Here is a 14,736-nt window from a genome sequence, read left to right on the forward strand (position 1 = left end):
AAGTCTTTCAATTGGTCTTTTTAAAAGCCCCAAGGATTTACGAAGAAAGAGAGAAGGTTCCAAAAAACCACAATACTAAGAACCAGCCCCAGAGGTGTGAACTATAAGAAAAAGAAACATAGGACATTATTAAAAAACTTGTGCGCTGTTGACTGCCTCACCCAAATCAGGACATGGACACTTTTTGGGTTTGATCTAGCAGTTGAGTGAGGAGCCTGAATCTAATTCACTAGATACCAGAACAATGACATTGACTGAGTTGTGTATAGACCTATATTCATGTAAATTTCTTAAAAAATGTGGATGTAACTTTGTCATCAATAGTAATTAGACAGTTCTCATTTTATCATTAAAATACTCATAAACACTAGATAAATATTATGTGACTTGTTACTGTGTTTAGGCCCTACAATCATTGCTGTTGAAATCGCCATAGAACAAGAAGCCAAAAAAACCGTATGTGGCAGATACGCTTTTTTGGCTTAGAATCGCTTAAGGTACACTTATGTAACTACAAGTATTTAAATGATAAATGAATTTTTTACTTCATAAACTATATTTTTAGATTCTGGATACAATATTACAAATTGCCTCAAAAAAACCAGAACTTAATATTTAAATCTACTGCTTGGCAATTGAGCAAAAGAGTAAAGTCAGCCTAGCTCAAAATAGGCCAGATGTCAGATACCCTTTTCTTCCTTAGCAGGGCAGTATACTGGCTGTAAGGAACAAGGAAATGGGTTTTTTACGAGCCTCAAAGATTTTTGAAGTTCCTAAGTCAACATTAAAGGATAAGGTGAAGAGTGAAGAGCGAAACATTGACAAGTTGGTTTCCATAGAACTAGGAAGAAAACCAGTTCTTGGCATGGACTTAGAAAGCGCCTTAGTTGAATACTGTCTGGATATGGAACGCAGATTTTACGGGGCTGACTGCTAAGGATGTAAAGAAAATGGCGTTCCAACTAGCTGAAAAAAACAACCTTCAACACCCCCTTGATAAAAAAGACGATTCTGCCGGGTGGAAGTGGTTACGCTCTTTTATGAAACGGCATCCACAACTTAGTCTGAGGAAGCCACAGGCATCTTTACTGAAAGAATCAAGGCATGTACAAGAGAGAATGTCAAAAAGTTTTTTTTATGTCTATGAACCTTTACTGGATGTTATAAAACACAATCCAAGTAAGATATATAACTGCGACGAAACAGGGTTGAACTGTTGTACAACACAAAACAAGTAAAGTGATTGTTCTGAAAGGAAAGCGTCGAGTTGGAGAATTTCCTCCATCAGCAGAAAGGGGATCACTAGTAACCGTGGTTACCTGCATGAGCGCGACAGGCCATTATATCCCACCTTTGTTAGTATTCCCAAGAAAAAACATGAAGACAGAACTGCTTGATGGGGCACACCAAACGGAAGCAATTTCGCATGTAACAAATCTGGTTGGATTGAGGCGTAAAGTTTCTTAAAGTGGTTTCGAGAACAGTTTTTGTCAAATGTTAAACCCAGCTTAGATGATCCTCTTATTCTAATTTTAGACGGACACTACTCACACACAAAGAATCTCCCTTTACTAGATGAGGGGTTCCCAAACTGTGGTACGCGTACCACCCTGGTGGTACGCGAGACGTTGCCAGGGGGTACGTGAGCAGGACCACGCCAGTTTGCTATTATGTTCCGGGTGATGCGAGGGAAATTTCGGGTTGCGGGGAAAAGCGAGGGAAGTTTTGTTTTGCGCGACGAGTGGCTACATCACTGACGCTCTCCACCTTCTAGTTTCTTTGGCAGTTTCTGCCAGTCTGCAAAGTGAGTGGTTTTAAGCGTGTGTCATACTGCCACATTATTCGTGTTATTTTATTCATTATTTCATAGGCAGTGTTTGTTATAGCGATATGGATAAGTGGTTAAGCAAGTCTTCAAACGTTAAGAAAAAACAAAGAGTTTCATCATAACTTCAAGAACGTAATTTTACTCCTGTACCTAGTACATCTTCATCAACAGATCAAAGTTCTTCTGTGTGTTCTGCTAAGCCATTAGGTAAAAAAAGGCGTAAATATGATACCAGCTACTTGTCTTATGGATTTACTTATAATGAGGTCCATGGCAATGAAGTTAGGCTACAATGTGTAATTTGTTTGGAAACACTATCTCACCATGCAATGAAACCATCTCTTTTAAAGCGTCATTTCCTAACAAAACATGAAAACTACTAAGATAAAACCATTGGATTTTTTCAAAAATAAGGAAGCTTCATTAAAAGGCAGCAAGACAAATATTAATTCTTTTACCAGTTCTATTTTAAAAGCGGTTGAGGCTTCCTATAAAGTTAGTCTTAGAATTGCTCAAGAGGGAAAACCACATACCATTGGCGAAACATTAATACTGCTAGCAACTAAAGACATTGTGTCAACCATGTTAGGACAAAATGAGGCTAAACAGATTGATTCACTTTCGCTTTCTAACAATACAGTTTCAAAGAAGAATAAGTGTCATGGCTGCTAATGGAAAGGAAGCATTACTTATGAAAATAAAAAAAGCAAATATTTTGCTATTCAAATTGATGAAACAACTGACGTAACTAACATGGCTCAGCTAATACGTTACGTTAGGTACGAAGATGGAAATACTGTCGGAGAAGACATGTTATTTTGCCAAAACTTGCCTTCACACACAAATGCAGATGAAATATTTGGAAAATTAGAAATTAGAATTGAACTGGGAAAAATGTGTAGGAATTTGCACAAATAGGGCAAATGCAATGGCTGGAGTTCATAAGGGAGTTTTTACTCAAGTGCAGCAAGTAAGCCCAAAGGCTAAGTTTATTCATTGTAGTCTTCACCGAGAGAAACCTTGGTTGCAAAGAGATGTCCAGCAGAGCTGAAAAATGTACTGAATGAAGCAGTAAAGACAGTAAATTTCATTAAAGCCACTGAACTCACGCCTTTTCCATAATTTATGTGATGAAATGAAATAGTATTCAAAAACAATACTTCTGCACACGGAAGTAAGGTGGTTGTCGAGAGGAAGAGTGATATCTCGAGTTTTTGAACTTCGACATGGAATATTGATTTTTTTCTATCCGGACACAGACTTTCAGTATCGTGACCGTTTTTCAGATGAATTATGGTTGAGCCGATTGTCTTATTTGGGAGTTATATTCAGTATGTTAAATGATGTTAACAGGAAACTACAAGGAAGCTATAACACCCCATTCCAAGTTATGGACAAAATCAATAGTGTGAAACTAAAACTAAGATTTGCAGAAGGGGGAGCAAAGAAAAGCCAAGCGTCATTGTTCCCATCTCTTGAATCTTTTATTAAAGAGAACGAACTTCTCCTGAGTCAAACAAATCTGAATGACATATCAGATCATTGTAGCTCCCTCCAAGCTAATTTTGTGGTTCTTTACAAAATACTTTCAAGAAGATCTGAGTTCATACTCGTGGATTAAAAACCCCTTTGCTGAAATTGAGAAAATTGTCTGAAACTCAAAGAGGAACTTTTTGAGTTTAAACTGCGATACGGATCTGAAAGAAGTATTTAACAAAACCACTCTTATTGATTTTTGGCTCAAACGACGTTCAGAGTATGGTGAAATTGCTGACAAAGCAGTTGAGTTTCTACTATCATTCCGAACTTCCTATCTATGTGAGGCGGGATTCTCACATCTGCTGTACATCAAAAATAAATACAGGAACCGAATGCAAAACAGGGGGAATGTGATCTCAGACTCAATTTAACCCCAATTATGCCAGACATCAGCAGTTTAAGCCGTTCCATTCAAGCTCATTCCTCACATTGAATAACTGATGACAACTATACGAACATTTTCATTGTGCGACATCCACAATTCTGAATTTTGTATTTTGTATTTTGATTATAATTAAATATATGTATTAATACAGTTTCTAGCATTTTATTATTCCAACCTAACAATTTTTAACACAGATAACTAAAAACTAAATATATAAAATTTGTATTTTAATACATTATGGATCTGTTATTCTTATTGTATTTTATCTTGGAAATTCAGATTTTATAACACACGAGTGATTATAAATTGCATATAAAACGAAAATAAAAAAAGGCAAACTAATGATGCATGTACAATTTAAAATATATGTGTTATGGGCAAGGGGTACGCCATAATACATAGTACAAACTAAGGGGTACGTCACCAAAAAAGATTGGGAACCGCTGTACTAGATGCTGCTCGTGACAATGTAGTACACATTGTAAAGTTTACCACTCCACTGCTCCCACAAGATGCAGCCTCTAGATAGAGCTTTTATGGCTCCCTTCAAGACATACTATGCACAGGAGATAGAAACTTGGCTAAAACAAACTTCTGGAAGGGTTGTTAAACACTACCAGATTGCAAAACTGTTAGCAGGCCCTTGCTGGCCCGGGGGAACAGGGGGCGTGTTCCCCCAGCGCCCTCGCCTTAAAGGTAAACCGGTGCCCTCTTGAAAACTAGACGAAAAATTACGATTTTGTATTATAATTAATTTTAAAACTTATACAACGTTCGTAATATTTTCCTATTGCGAGATACTGGAGTCTTAAAAGATGTTTAATTATGTTATTTAATAACTAACAGAAAAACTATGTCGACGCCCTTGTAATCTAGTAATCGCAAAAAAACATTTTCCATGTGAAGAGAGGGTTGGCACACCTGCCGGCATTACGCACAAACCTGCTGCAAGGCGCGCGCAGGGCGCCGGCGCAACTACGGCGAGGGCGGTGACTAACTGATGTAGTCTGCTTTTGCTTCTGCTCAGTGATTCATGATTCTTGTTGATAGTGAGCTTGTGTAGTGTGTCTCTTGTGGTATGAATTTCATCGATTTATGCTGTCGCAGTTTTGTTAAATTAAGGTTAGTAAAACTTTTAACTTATTTGCTTAATGTGAAATTGTACGCAAAAATAAACTATACCTACCCAGCGATAGGTTTATGTCAGATAGCTATATTTTGTTTTCGTTTTCGGCTAAAGTCTCGTTCGTGAGAAAAGGTTGTCTGTTTGCAGTTAAACACATCTTATAATTAGGTCTCAGTTAGAGCTGTTTAAATTGATGTTTTACTATAGGCTTAACCTCGTGACATCCTGACTTATTATCAGTATCACTAAATTCAATTAACCCACCGTTGGTCGCGGCGCGCACTTTATATTTCTTTCTGAGAAAATCATAATGATAACCTCAAACAGTAAGTCCACTTTGCAGTCTAGCTGACTATTGGAATGTCAGGAGTGGGGGAAGTTGTGAGTAGAGGTGGGTCCAAGTAACTGTAATCGCTCCTTTGTAACTGGTACTCGCCTCTCAAAAAAGTAAATCGATTACTCTAGGCGTCGAGTACCAGGTACAAAGTAATCACTTCCTCACCGAACGCGGCTACGCGGCTACTGTCTAGCAGTAACAGTTACGTGTAACAGTTTTCGTGATGAGCCCCTCCCTATCTACTGCAAATCTAAGCGATTACTTGGCATAGTACTTGTATTAGTAATCGAGCTGAACTAAAATTCAATGGTACTACTGAGTAAATTGCATAGCAAGCATTGAGTACAACATATTTGATAGCCTCTACTTTTTTTGTACTCAATTATACGAGAATCAGTATTTAAAATAATCATTTGAGTTACCGTATCTTATATATCTAAAATATTAAAACAAAAATATAATCAAGACAGAATTAAATGTTTAAAGTCAGGCATTAAAAATAGTACTGGTTTATCATATTTACTGAACTTACTGAATGGCAAACAAAATGTGTGAGTTTTCCATTTGCTACTTACAGTAGTTAAAACGTTTTATGGTAAAAAAAATATTGTGACTCAGAAATATTCAGATTAAAGTCAGGTTCATAAAAAAACTCAGAAATTCCAATTAGGGTTTTTCAGCTGTTGTTTATTTCGTATTTACGAGAGTAACAAGTATATTTTAAATAATATACCAACAATCTTAAACAAACCATCTATTTAATCTTTTTATGATTGCTAACATCACAAAAGTCTTTGGGATTCCTTTATGTGCAAATAACCTAAATGAAAAAACATATTGCAGATAACTGTAACTATAACTATATACAAACCATATATAAAGAAAAAATCATTTCCGAGAATCAATATTTCTTGTATCGAATAACATTATAAAAAAACACATCTAAATTAAGAAAAAATAACATGTATCAGTCTGTTTTTGTTTGAGGTAACTTTATACTTAGGCATTAAATACGAAATAGGAACAAATTAACAGAAATGACATAATTATAATAAGATAGTACTTCATAACATCATAATAGAAAAAATATCAAAAGATCAACTAGAGTCATTAATATTAATTATGTAGGTGTTAATTACATACAAAACAATGAGTTTCGAAGAACTGTAGGCCTACCCTCGATTCACCAGAGTTTGCAGTTTTAAAAGTCTTGGTCTACTTTAGGTTTGTGTTTAAAAACATCAGTTTCATTTACTTTTTTTGTTGTTAAACGGGTTCTTCTGTCACTTATAAAATAACCAGCTTTAGAGAGAACATCCTCTCACAAGGGACGGATGTTGCGACAATGCCACAGCTCCGAATAAATACTGTGGCTAGATGGGGATAAATGTTTTTGTGGCATTTCCACCACTTCCAGTGGATCCTTTTTCCTAGATATTGGACTGTCATCCATGTATTTTTTGTATCTGTAACAATTAGAATAAAATTTGTAGGTTTTAAAAAAAGTTAAAAAACTGTAGGGTTTATTTTTAAAACATTTTTTTTCAATGAATTTAATGGTTAGGTTAGCTTGGAATGCAAAAAGTAAACAAAATGTACGTTGTGTCGTTCAACCTAAAATGAACAAAGGGGTTACAAATGTAACTTTTGTAATTTTTGAAAATATAAAAAAGTAATAATTAATTACCTCTTGGATTGCCATTGAAGTGGGATTGGATTTCGGTTTCACTTTTAGCAATTATTTCCTCAACATCATCCCAAACTGAAATCTTTTTCTCGGTAGATTCTGTTTCTTGGTCTGGTTCAACTTCAATTATCACTGAGGTCCTCAGGATTTTTGTTCATTTCTTTTTTGATTTATGACTCCAACTAATAAATCACACAGGTCTTTCTTGATTTCAATGGTTGTAGATTCTTCTAGAAACATGTGATGTTTATAGCGGGGATCGAGGAATGTGCAAAGTCTTAAGGTTTTACTTTTTTTCCAAGTTCGGAAATCTGTCATCACAGCTTTTGAGCATGGAATTAAGCACGTCTTTCACACTTTCTTTAGTAACATTAACAGAAATTTTCTTAAGAGCAGACTTCAAACCCCTTGTTATTGGGATTACTTTACTGGCGTTCAAATATTTTTCGCTACTCATCTCTTTGGTAACTTCTTCACATGGGCGTAGGACGTCACACAACTGCTTACAAATTTCCCACTCATCCGAACTTAATGGGGTCAAATCGGTATCCAGGGATTGCTAGGGAATATTTTATAGCCTCTTCCAAATCTACGAACCTTTGTAACATGTAGAACGTAGAGTTCCATCTTGTAGCAATATCCTGCAAGATCCTTTTAGGCTGTTTGGCTCCCTGCAACTCCTGATACTTAATCAGTTTTTGTGATGCTTTGTTACTACGTTTAAAGTGGAGACTATAGTTTTGACTTTTTTTATCAGGTCTTCAACAGGATGTAATGATTGTTGGACAAGTAAATTTAACTTATGAGCGTAACAGCCATAGTGTTTCATCTTCAACACTTTTGTTACTGCACTAGTAATGTTTGAACAATTATCTGAAACTATCATGGATACTTTATTTTTTTATATCCCACTCATTTATAGCTGAAAAAATTTCGTCTGCTAAGTTTTTTAGCAGTATGGGTTTCTTCGAAAACTGAGCATTGAAAAAGTACTGTTTTCATTGAAAAATCTTCAGTTATGTAGTGGCCTGTGATGCCCATATAACTGTCGTTTTTACTTGATGTCCATATGTCTGTTGTAAGACAAACACATTGTTGCTTCCTTCTCTAAAGTATGTTTAAGTGTAGTGCGGGTTTCTTCAAAAATAGCTGGCATCATTGAGTTAGAAAAATATTTTCTATTTCTACCAGGTATTTTATAGGAAGGACAGCAAGTTTCCATGAGATTTTTAAAGCCTCTGTCCTCTACCATTGAAAATGGCTGAAAAATCCCAAGCAAAATAATTTTAATATGGCCAAGTCAATTTTATTTTTATCCGATGGTGTGATTTTTTTAGGCCACAAATGACGTAATTGGTGTTTGTTTTTTCTTTTGATGGTAACGTGTACAAAGGGACTGTTACATCTGTGGTAGTCTTATTGTTATTGTACTCGTACTCGGAAACATCACTGAAGGCAACAGTCTAGCTGTGTCGGGAAGCTCTACTGGCTGAGATTGTGAAAACTCGATAACTATAGGTGTCTCTTCAGTAATAACGTTAGTTCCTGTCTTCATTACTGGTAGCTGGTAACTCTACTGTTGCGGCAGGCAATGAAACTGTTGGATGCTTCCTTCCCATATGTTTTTTTTAAATTAGAAATAGAACCAGTAAAAGAAAATTTCCTTTTACAAAGCTTACAAAATTGCTTGATTTTGTACCTACTGGATCAAAAAAGTTCCAAATCTCACACTCGTCTTCTTACGTTTTGCTGCTGGAGGCTCCATTTAATTTCAAACAAACACTTTATCCTCCTGAGTCCCAGAGTAAATCTGTGTTTTAAGTGTCAAAATCCTAAGTGGCTATATTTAGTACAAGTGCCTGACTGTGCTTGAGTCCTGGACAAACCATCCCTCTAAAGTGGGTCAAAGACCTAAGTGGCTATTTTTAGCCACTCGCAAAAAAAAATTCACAGAGTCCTCCTAGTTGTGTTATTCCCATTCAGGTCGCAGCACTTGATAGAAAGAACAGTTTTTGGCCATAGTAGTGCAAAGTTTTGCCACCAGAATGCTCTAGGTATGCTCCAGTCTTCTTAACCTAAAAATGACTGACCCTCCAGAAAAACGTGACCGGCCAAAACGTTCATGTAAGTACTTTATTAATATATTTTAGCCTTAGCTCGTACTGATATCATTAGATAAGAAACTATGTCTGCATTTAAAAACGATAAATTGTGACAATCGGCTTTTGTTTAAAGTAGCTATAACAGGTTTATTTTTGTAGTTCCTTAAAAAATAGGCACTTAGGCGCTATAGACTATAAACCCATATTTTTATAGTTCCTTTTTTTAGTCACTTAGGTCGTTAGCTAAAATGTTTTTCTTTAAAAAAATAATAACAGCTGACAAATTATATAATGTAGTTGATTATTTTATGTGTTTTTAGGTCAAGGCAATCAAAACCCTCACTACGAACCAGTCAATCTAGATGATTCTGAGATTGAGGGCGCGTTAATGATGATGATGAAGAAGGGGGACTTGTTGAGACACAGAGACCGCTTTTTTGATGTGAATGAAGTTATTGGAAATTGGAGTGATGACACCGATGAAGACCCCACATACGAGCCTCCCAATGAGCCGGGATCGTAAGGAAGGACACGTCAGAAGAGGATCCACAACCAGAAGCAATCCAGCGAAAAGAAGTAAGATAACTACCTGAATTCCAAAATTTACTTATTATCTTCATGTATTTGAAATTATTACTAAAATATGTATTATAGTCCTTGTAAATTTTATAATAAGGTTGCTATAAACAAAGCTTAGTACATTTAAAGGAAGTAAAAAAATATGTATGTCAGGTTGTTTAATTCTGGAAACCATTGAGAGAAAAAGTTTAGTAATTTCAAGATTAATTTTATTTAACAATCTTTTTATTTAATTGTTTGAAAGTAGCAAAAATATTATGGAATTGTTTTGTTCCAGGGAAAGAGGAAGAAGGCGCTCACTAAGAAAAAGGGAGATGGGGCTAAGAAATCGAGAAAAACGAAAAATCAGGACAAGGATTTTTCACGCCCCATGGAGGACAGGACCATTCAATACGACACCTTTGACGATTGCTCAACCAGCATACCTACCTATCGACAGTGATGACTGGACAGCTGAACAGTATGTACAGCAGTATTTCGACGATGATATTCTTAAAAAAATAGTTGAGAAATCAAATCAGAACTACTTGTTGAAAACAGGAAAGGACCTAAAACTAAGACTACCTGAGTTAAAAATTTGGCTAGGCATAAACTTTGTGATTTCAGCTCTACAAGTACCATTGATTAGAATGTGTTGGGAAAAAAAAGTGGAGGATTCCACTTGTAGCAAACAACATGGCGAGAGATCGCTTTTTTTCCTTATTAGGAACTGGATAAAACTTGTTTTTGATAACGAAATTACAGCAGACGAAAGAAAAGCTGATAGGCTGTGGAAGGTAAGACCTTTACTTGACCGAATCTTAGAGGGCTGTTTGAAAACAGAACAAACCACAGGGAATTGAGTATCGACGAGATGATAGTGCCTTTTTCTGGAAACGTGTCTTAGTCAAGCAACACATACCCAACAAACCCAACCCAACGGGTTTGAAAGTTTATGTTCTTGCTAATCCAAACGGAATTGTTTGTGATTTTACTGTTTATCAAGGACCAGCCACATACGTAGAAAACCCAGAACTTGAGCAATTCTGGCAGTGTGAATCAGCTGTCCTTCAGCTTACTAGGTCTTTAGTTCCCGGCCACACATTGTATGCCGATAGATTTTTCACTTCAGTTAGGCTTGCTGACGAACTCCTGAAAAAAGGTTTTAGATTAACTGGAACAATCAGGAAAGACAGAATTCCCGAAACTACTGACCTTCCAAGTGACAAAGAGTTTTAAGAAAGCAAATGAAAGGGGGGCACCAGTTTTTGCACTGTAAGAGAAGAAAAAGATAAAAATGGAACAAAGACAGAGGGAAAAGTAGCTATAACAAAAGTGGTTAGACAACAACTGTGTATGTATGATATCTACTGCTGAGTCAATCGAGCCTTTGTGTGAAGTAAAAAGGTGGTCTAAGGCCAGCAAACAGTTTATCAATGTTTCTCAACCTAAAGTTTATCAATGCAATATAATGCCAAAAAATGGGAGGCGTAGACTTAGCTGATAGAATGCTATCGTATTGCTCCTCACGAGCCCGGACAAAGAAATGGAACATTGAGATGTATCCTTCATTTCTTTGATTTGAGCCTTAGTAACAGTTGGCTTCAGATGCGGGAAACCAAACAAAAAATACAAATTCCAGCCAAAAGAATTCCGCAATTCAGGACTTTTAAACTTAAAATTTGGGGAGTTGCTAATTGAGATGAACTCAGCCAATGAAAGCTGTTGCTTCGAATGACAAAGATCTAGAAGATAAGGTGGATAACCCATTTGGAGACAGACGAGTACGGGCTGACCCTACTCCAGAAAAAAGAATTGAAGAAGCAGCTCATCTACCTGAGGTTACAAAAGGAATTCAAAAAAGGTGTGCTATGCAGAATTGCAAGAAAAAAATCTACTGTATATATTGTGTAAAGTGTAATGTGTATCTTTGTTTGGTAGGTGGGCGGAATTGTTTCCGAAAGTTCCATTCGAAGTGAACTTTTCACAGTGACTCCAAGATGAACTTTTACAAATAAATGTAAAAATGCCTTCTAAACAACTCTTTTTTATACTTATACATGTAATAATAAAACATTTTCAATTAAGGTCCTGCGTTAATATTTTTTTCCTCTGAAGACCTAAGTGCCTATTTTTAGGACATCTATAACACCATTTGTAATAACGTAAAAAAATACATAATGTGATTTTTCTCAAACAACAATGATATGAGAACATAATTTAACCTTAATTGTAAAAGAATTAACACTTTTTTTACCCTGGGACTCAAGTGGGGTCGGAATGATTGCCTAAAAAAAGGCACTTAGGCGTTTGGTCCAATTTGCTCCATAAATATTTGGGACTCAAGGTAGGTTGAGACCTAGTGCCTATATTTAGGCACTCTAGACTCAGGAGGCTATTACACAATGAAATAACCATGCAAACTAACTAACACTTTATATAAACATTGCACAACACACAATATGTTTTACAATCTAAGCTTACTACAAACGTTTACCACAAGAGAGCCAAGAAGTATACTTATATTGACGACGAAATGAAAATATAATGGAACTTTATGGAACGGGAATTCGTTTAGTTCCCCCTCCTAAGGGGCGCGGGATAAACCGAGTAACCGACCAATTGGTTGCTGCGCTGATGACTAAGACATATTCCTGGAAACCCCCAACAACCTCCTCCCCCCATCCTTTGTAACCTGCTGAACTGAAATTAGGGGTCAATGCACCAAATGACGAATGCAGACTGAGTCATGGGTGGAAACGTGAGTACAGGATGTAATCGTATTCGTTGTTGGAACAGGCGGACAAAAACGGATTCCTGGGTTCCCAGTCTACGGATAGCAGTTGTGTCCGCAAGAGTAATCGCGATTACAAAGTAATCACTAAAAGTAACTGGTACCAAGCTGTACCAGTAATCGTTGTAATCGGTACGGCAAAGTAATCGTTTAGCGCATCTCTAGTTGTGAGTGGAAGGACGTGGTGACCTTCAGTCGCGTCCAGACCCTCGTTGTGTGAAGTAGTACAGGCCGATGAGCGCTGCGCTCACCCGCGACCAAGTGTGTGACTAGTTTTGAGAGGAAGTTGCTTACCCGCGATCAAGTGTATGTGTGTGTGTTTTTGAGTGCGAGTTGCTTACCCGTGACGAATTTCTCATATTTTGAATACTAACACTATTTCAGTTTATTTACCCTAAATATGACAAATAATGATGATCACATTGTTCAATGGTTATTGGATTCTTCTGATGACGACCAAGAAGAGTATATTGTGGACAGTCATAGTGAAAATGGATCTGAGGATTCTGATGTTGAGAACCTACAGGCAAGTGAACATGACAGTGAATCTGAAGTGTCAGCTGATGAAAACGAACTTATTCAACATCCGGCTCAACCTGAAAATGAAGCTTTGCCTATATCAGAACCACAACCTCACCTTCTCCGTGGACAGGGTAGACAACGTATTCATCCAGTTGTACCACAAGCTGAACATCCATTTCCCAGAGATTATTATGTAGGAAAGGATAATATTACTAAATGGAAAATGTTTCAGTCAAATCAAAATGTTCGTCGACGGCGACAAAATATTGTTTTACATCTTCCTGGTGTAAAAGGAAACGCTAGAAATGCTAAAACTGCAACTGACACGTGGGGTATATTCTTTCCTGATGATTCATTAGAAGAGATTGTGGAACATACAAATCATCGTATCAGAATCATGAGGAGAGGGTATACAAGAGAGAGAGATGCAAGAGAAACTAATATTCTTGAACTAAAGGCTTTGATTGGAATTCTATGTATGGCTGGAGTAATGAAATCATCCCATCGTGTTCTTGAAGAGCTTTGGGCAACAGAAAATACAGCTCCAGAATTCTTTCGTCTTATTATGCCCTATAAAAGATTATATTTCCTCCTAAGAGCCCTAAGATTTGACAATCCTCAGACTCGGCAGGCACGAAAAGCAGTGGATAAATTTGCTCCGATCAGAGATTTGTTCCATATGTTTGTACAGAAATGTAAGGATAGTTACTCAGTGGGAGAGTACGTACCTCTTAATGAGATGTTGGAAAGTTTTCGTGGGAAATGCAAATTTAGGCAATACATGCCAAAGAAACCTGCCAAATATGGCCTTAAGATTGCAGTCACAGATGCGCGTATGTTCTATGTCTCAAATATGGAGCCGTATGTGGGTAAACAGCCCCAAGGGCCATTTCAAGTCCCTAACACACCAAGTGCAGTTGTTCATAGATTAGTATCACCCATCAAAAACAGTGGTCGAAATATAACAATGGACAATATTACTTCGTTTCCATTCCTTTGGTAAATGAACTAGTAACACAACACCGTCTTACAGTAGTAGGTACTGTAAGAAAGAATAAACGGGAACTCCCACCAGAAGTTGTTGAGACACGTGCAAGACCTCCATGTTCAAGTTTGTTTGCCTTTGGAGAGAACGCTACCCTTGTGTCGTACGTCCCAAAGAAGTACAGAAACGTTATTTTAATTTCAAGTATGCATGATTCATCTGGAATTGATGATTCGACAGGTGATAAGTGCAAGCCAGATATTTTGACTTTTTTATAACATGTCGAAAGGTGGAGTTGATACCGTTGACAAAATGAAAGGTCAGTACTCAGTGTCTAGGATCAGCTACAGATGGCCACTGAGAATATTTTTTACATTACTAGATATTGCTGGAATCAACTCTCAGATTATTTTCAGTAGAAAAAACAACAGCAAACTTTTATGCAGAAAATACTTAAAAGATCTGGCGTTTGATCTCTCTAAGGGCTACATGGCTTCTAGAGTTCAAAAGGATGGAATTCACACAGATCTCCGTATGAGGATTCAGCAGCATGGCACCCCAGAAGACCAAATACGTCCTGCCCCTCAAGCACAACCTACAGGACAAGTCAAGTGTGCATATTGCCCAAAAAAGAAAAACCGGAAGACTTCATTGAGGTGTGTGACATGCCATAACGCTATATGTGGGGAACACACGGTTTCAAATGAGCAAGAGGCAGATGATGAGGAGGATATGGAGTAGGACAATTTTTAATTTTGATTTAAATCTAGTAAATTAAGTGTTTTTTAAACTCAACTTTAATTTGCGATATACATTTGTTGTAGACTCTAAGATAGTTATGTATTTTAGTAAAGTTGCGAAACCACCTTATAT

This window comes from Homalodisca vitripennis, unplaced genomic scaffold (genome assembly GCF_021130785.1).
Source record: "Homalodisca vitripennis isolate AUS2020 unplaced genomic scaffold, UT_GWSS_2.1 ScUCBcl_1155;HRSCAF=4427, whole genome shotgun sequence".
NCBI classification, from domain to species: Eukaryota; Metazoa; Arthropoda; class Insecta; order Hemiptera; family Cicadellidae; genus Homalodisca; species Homalodisca vitripennis.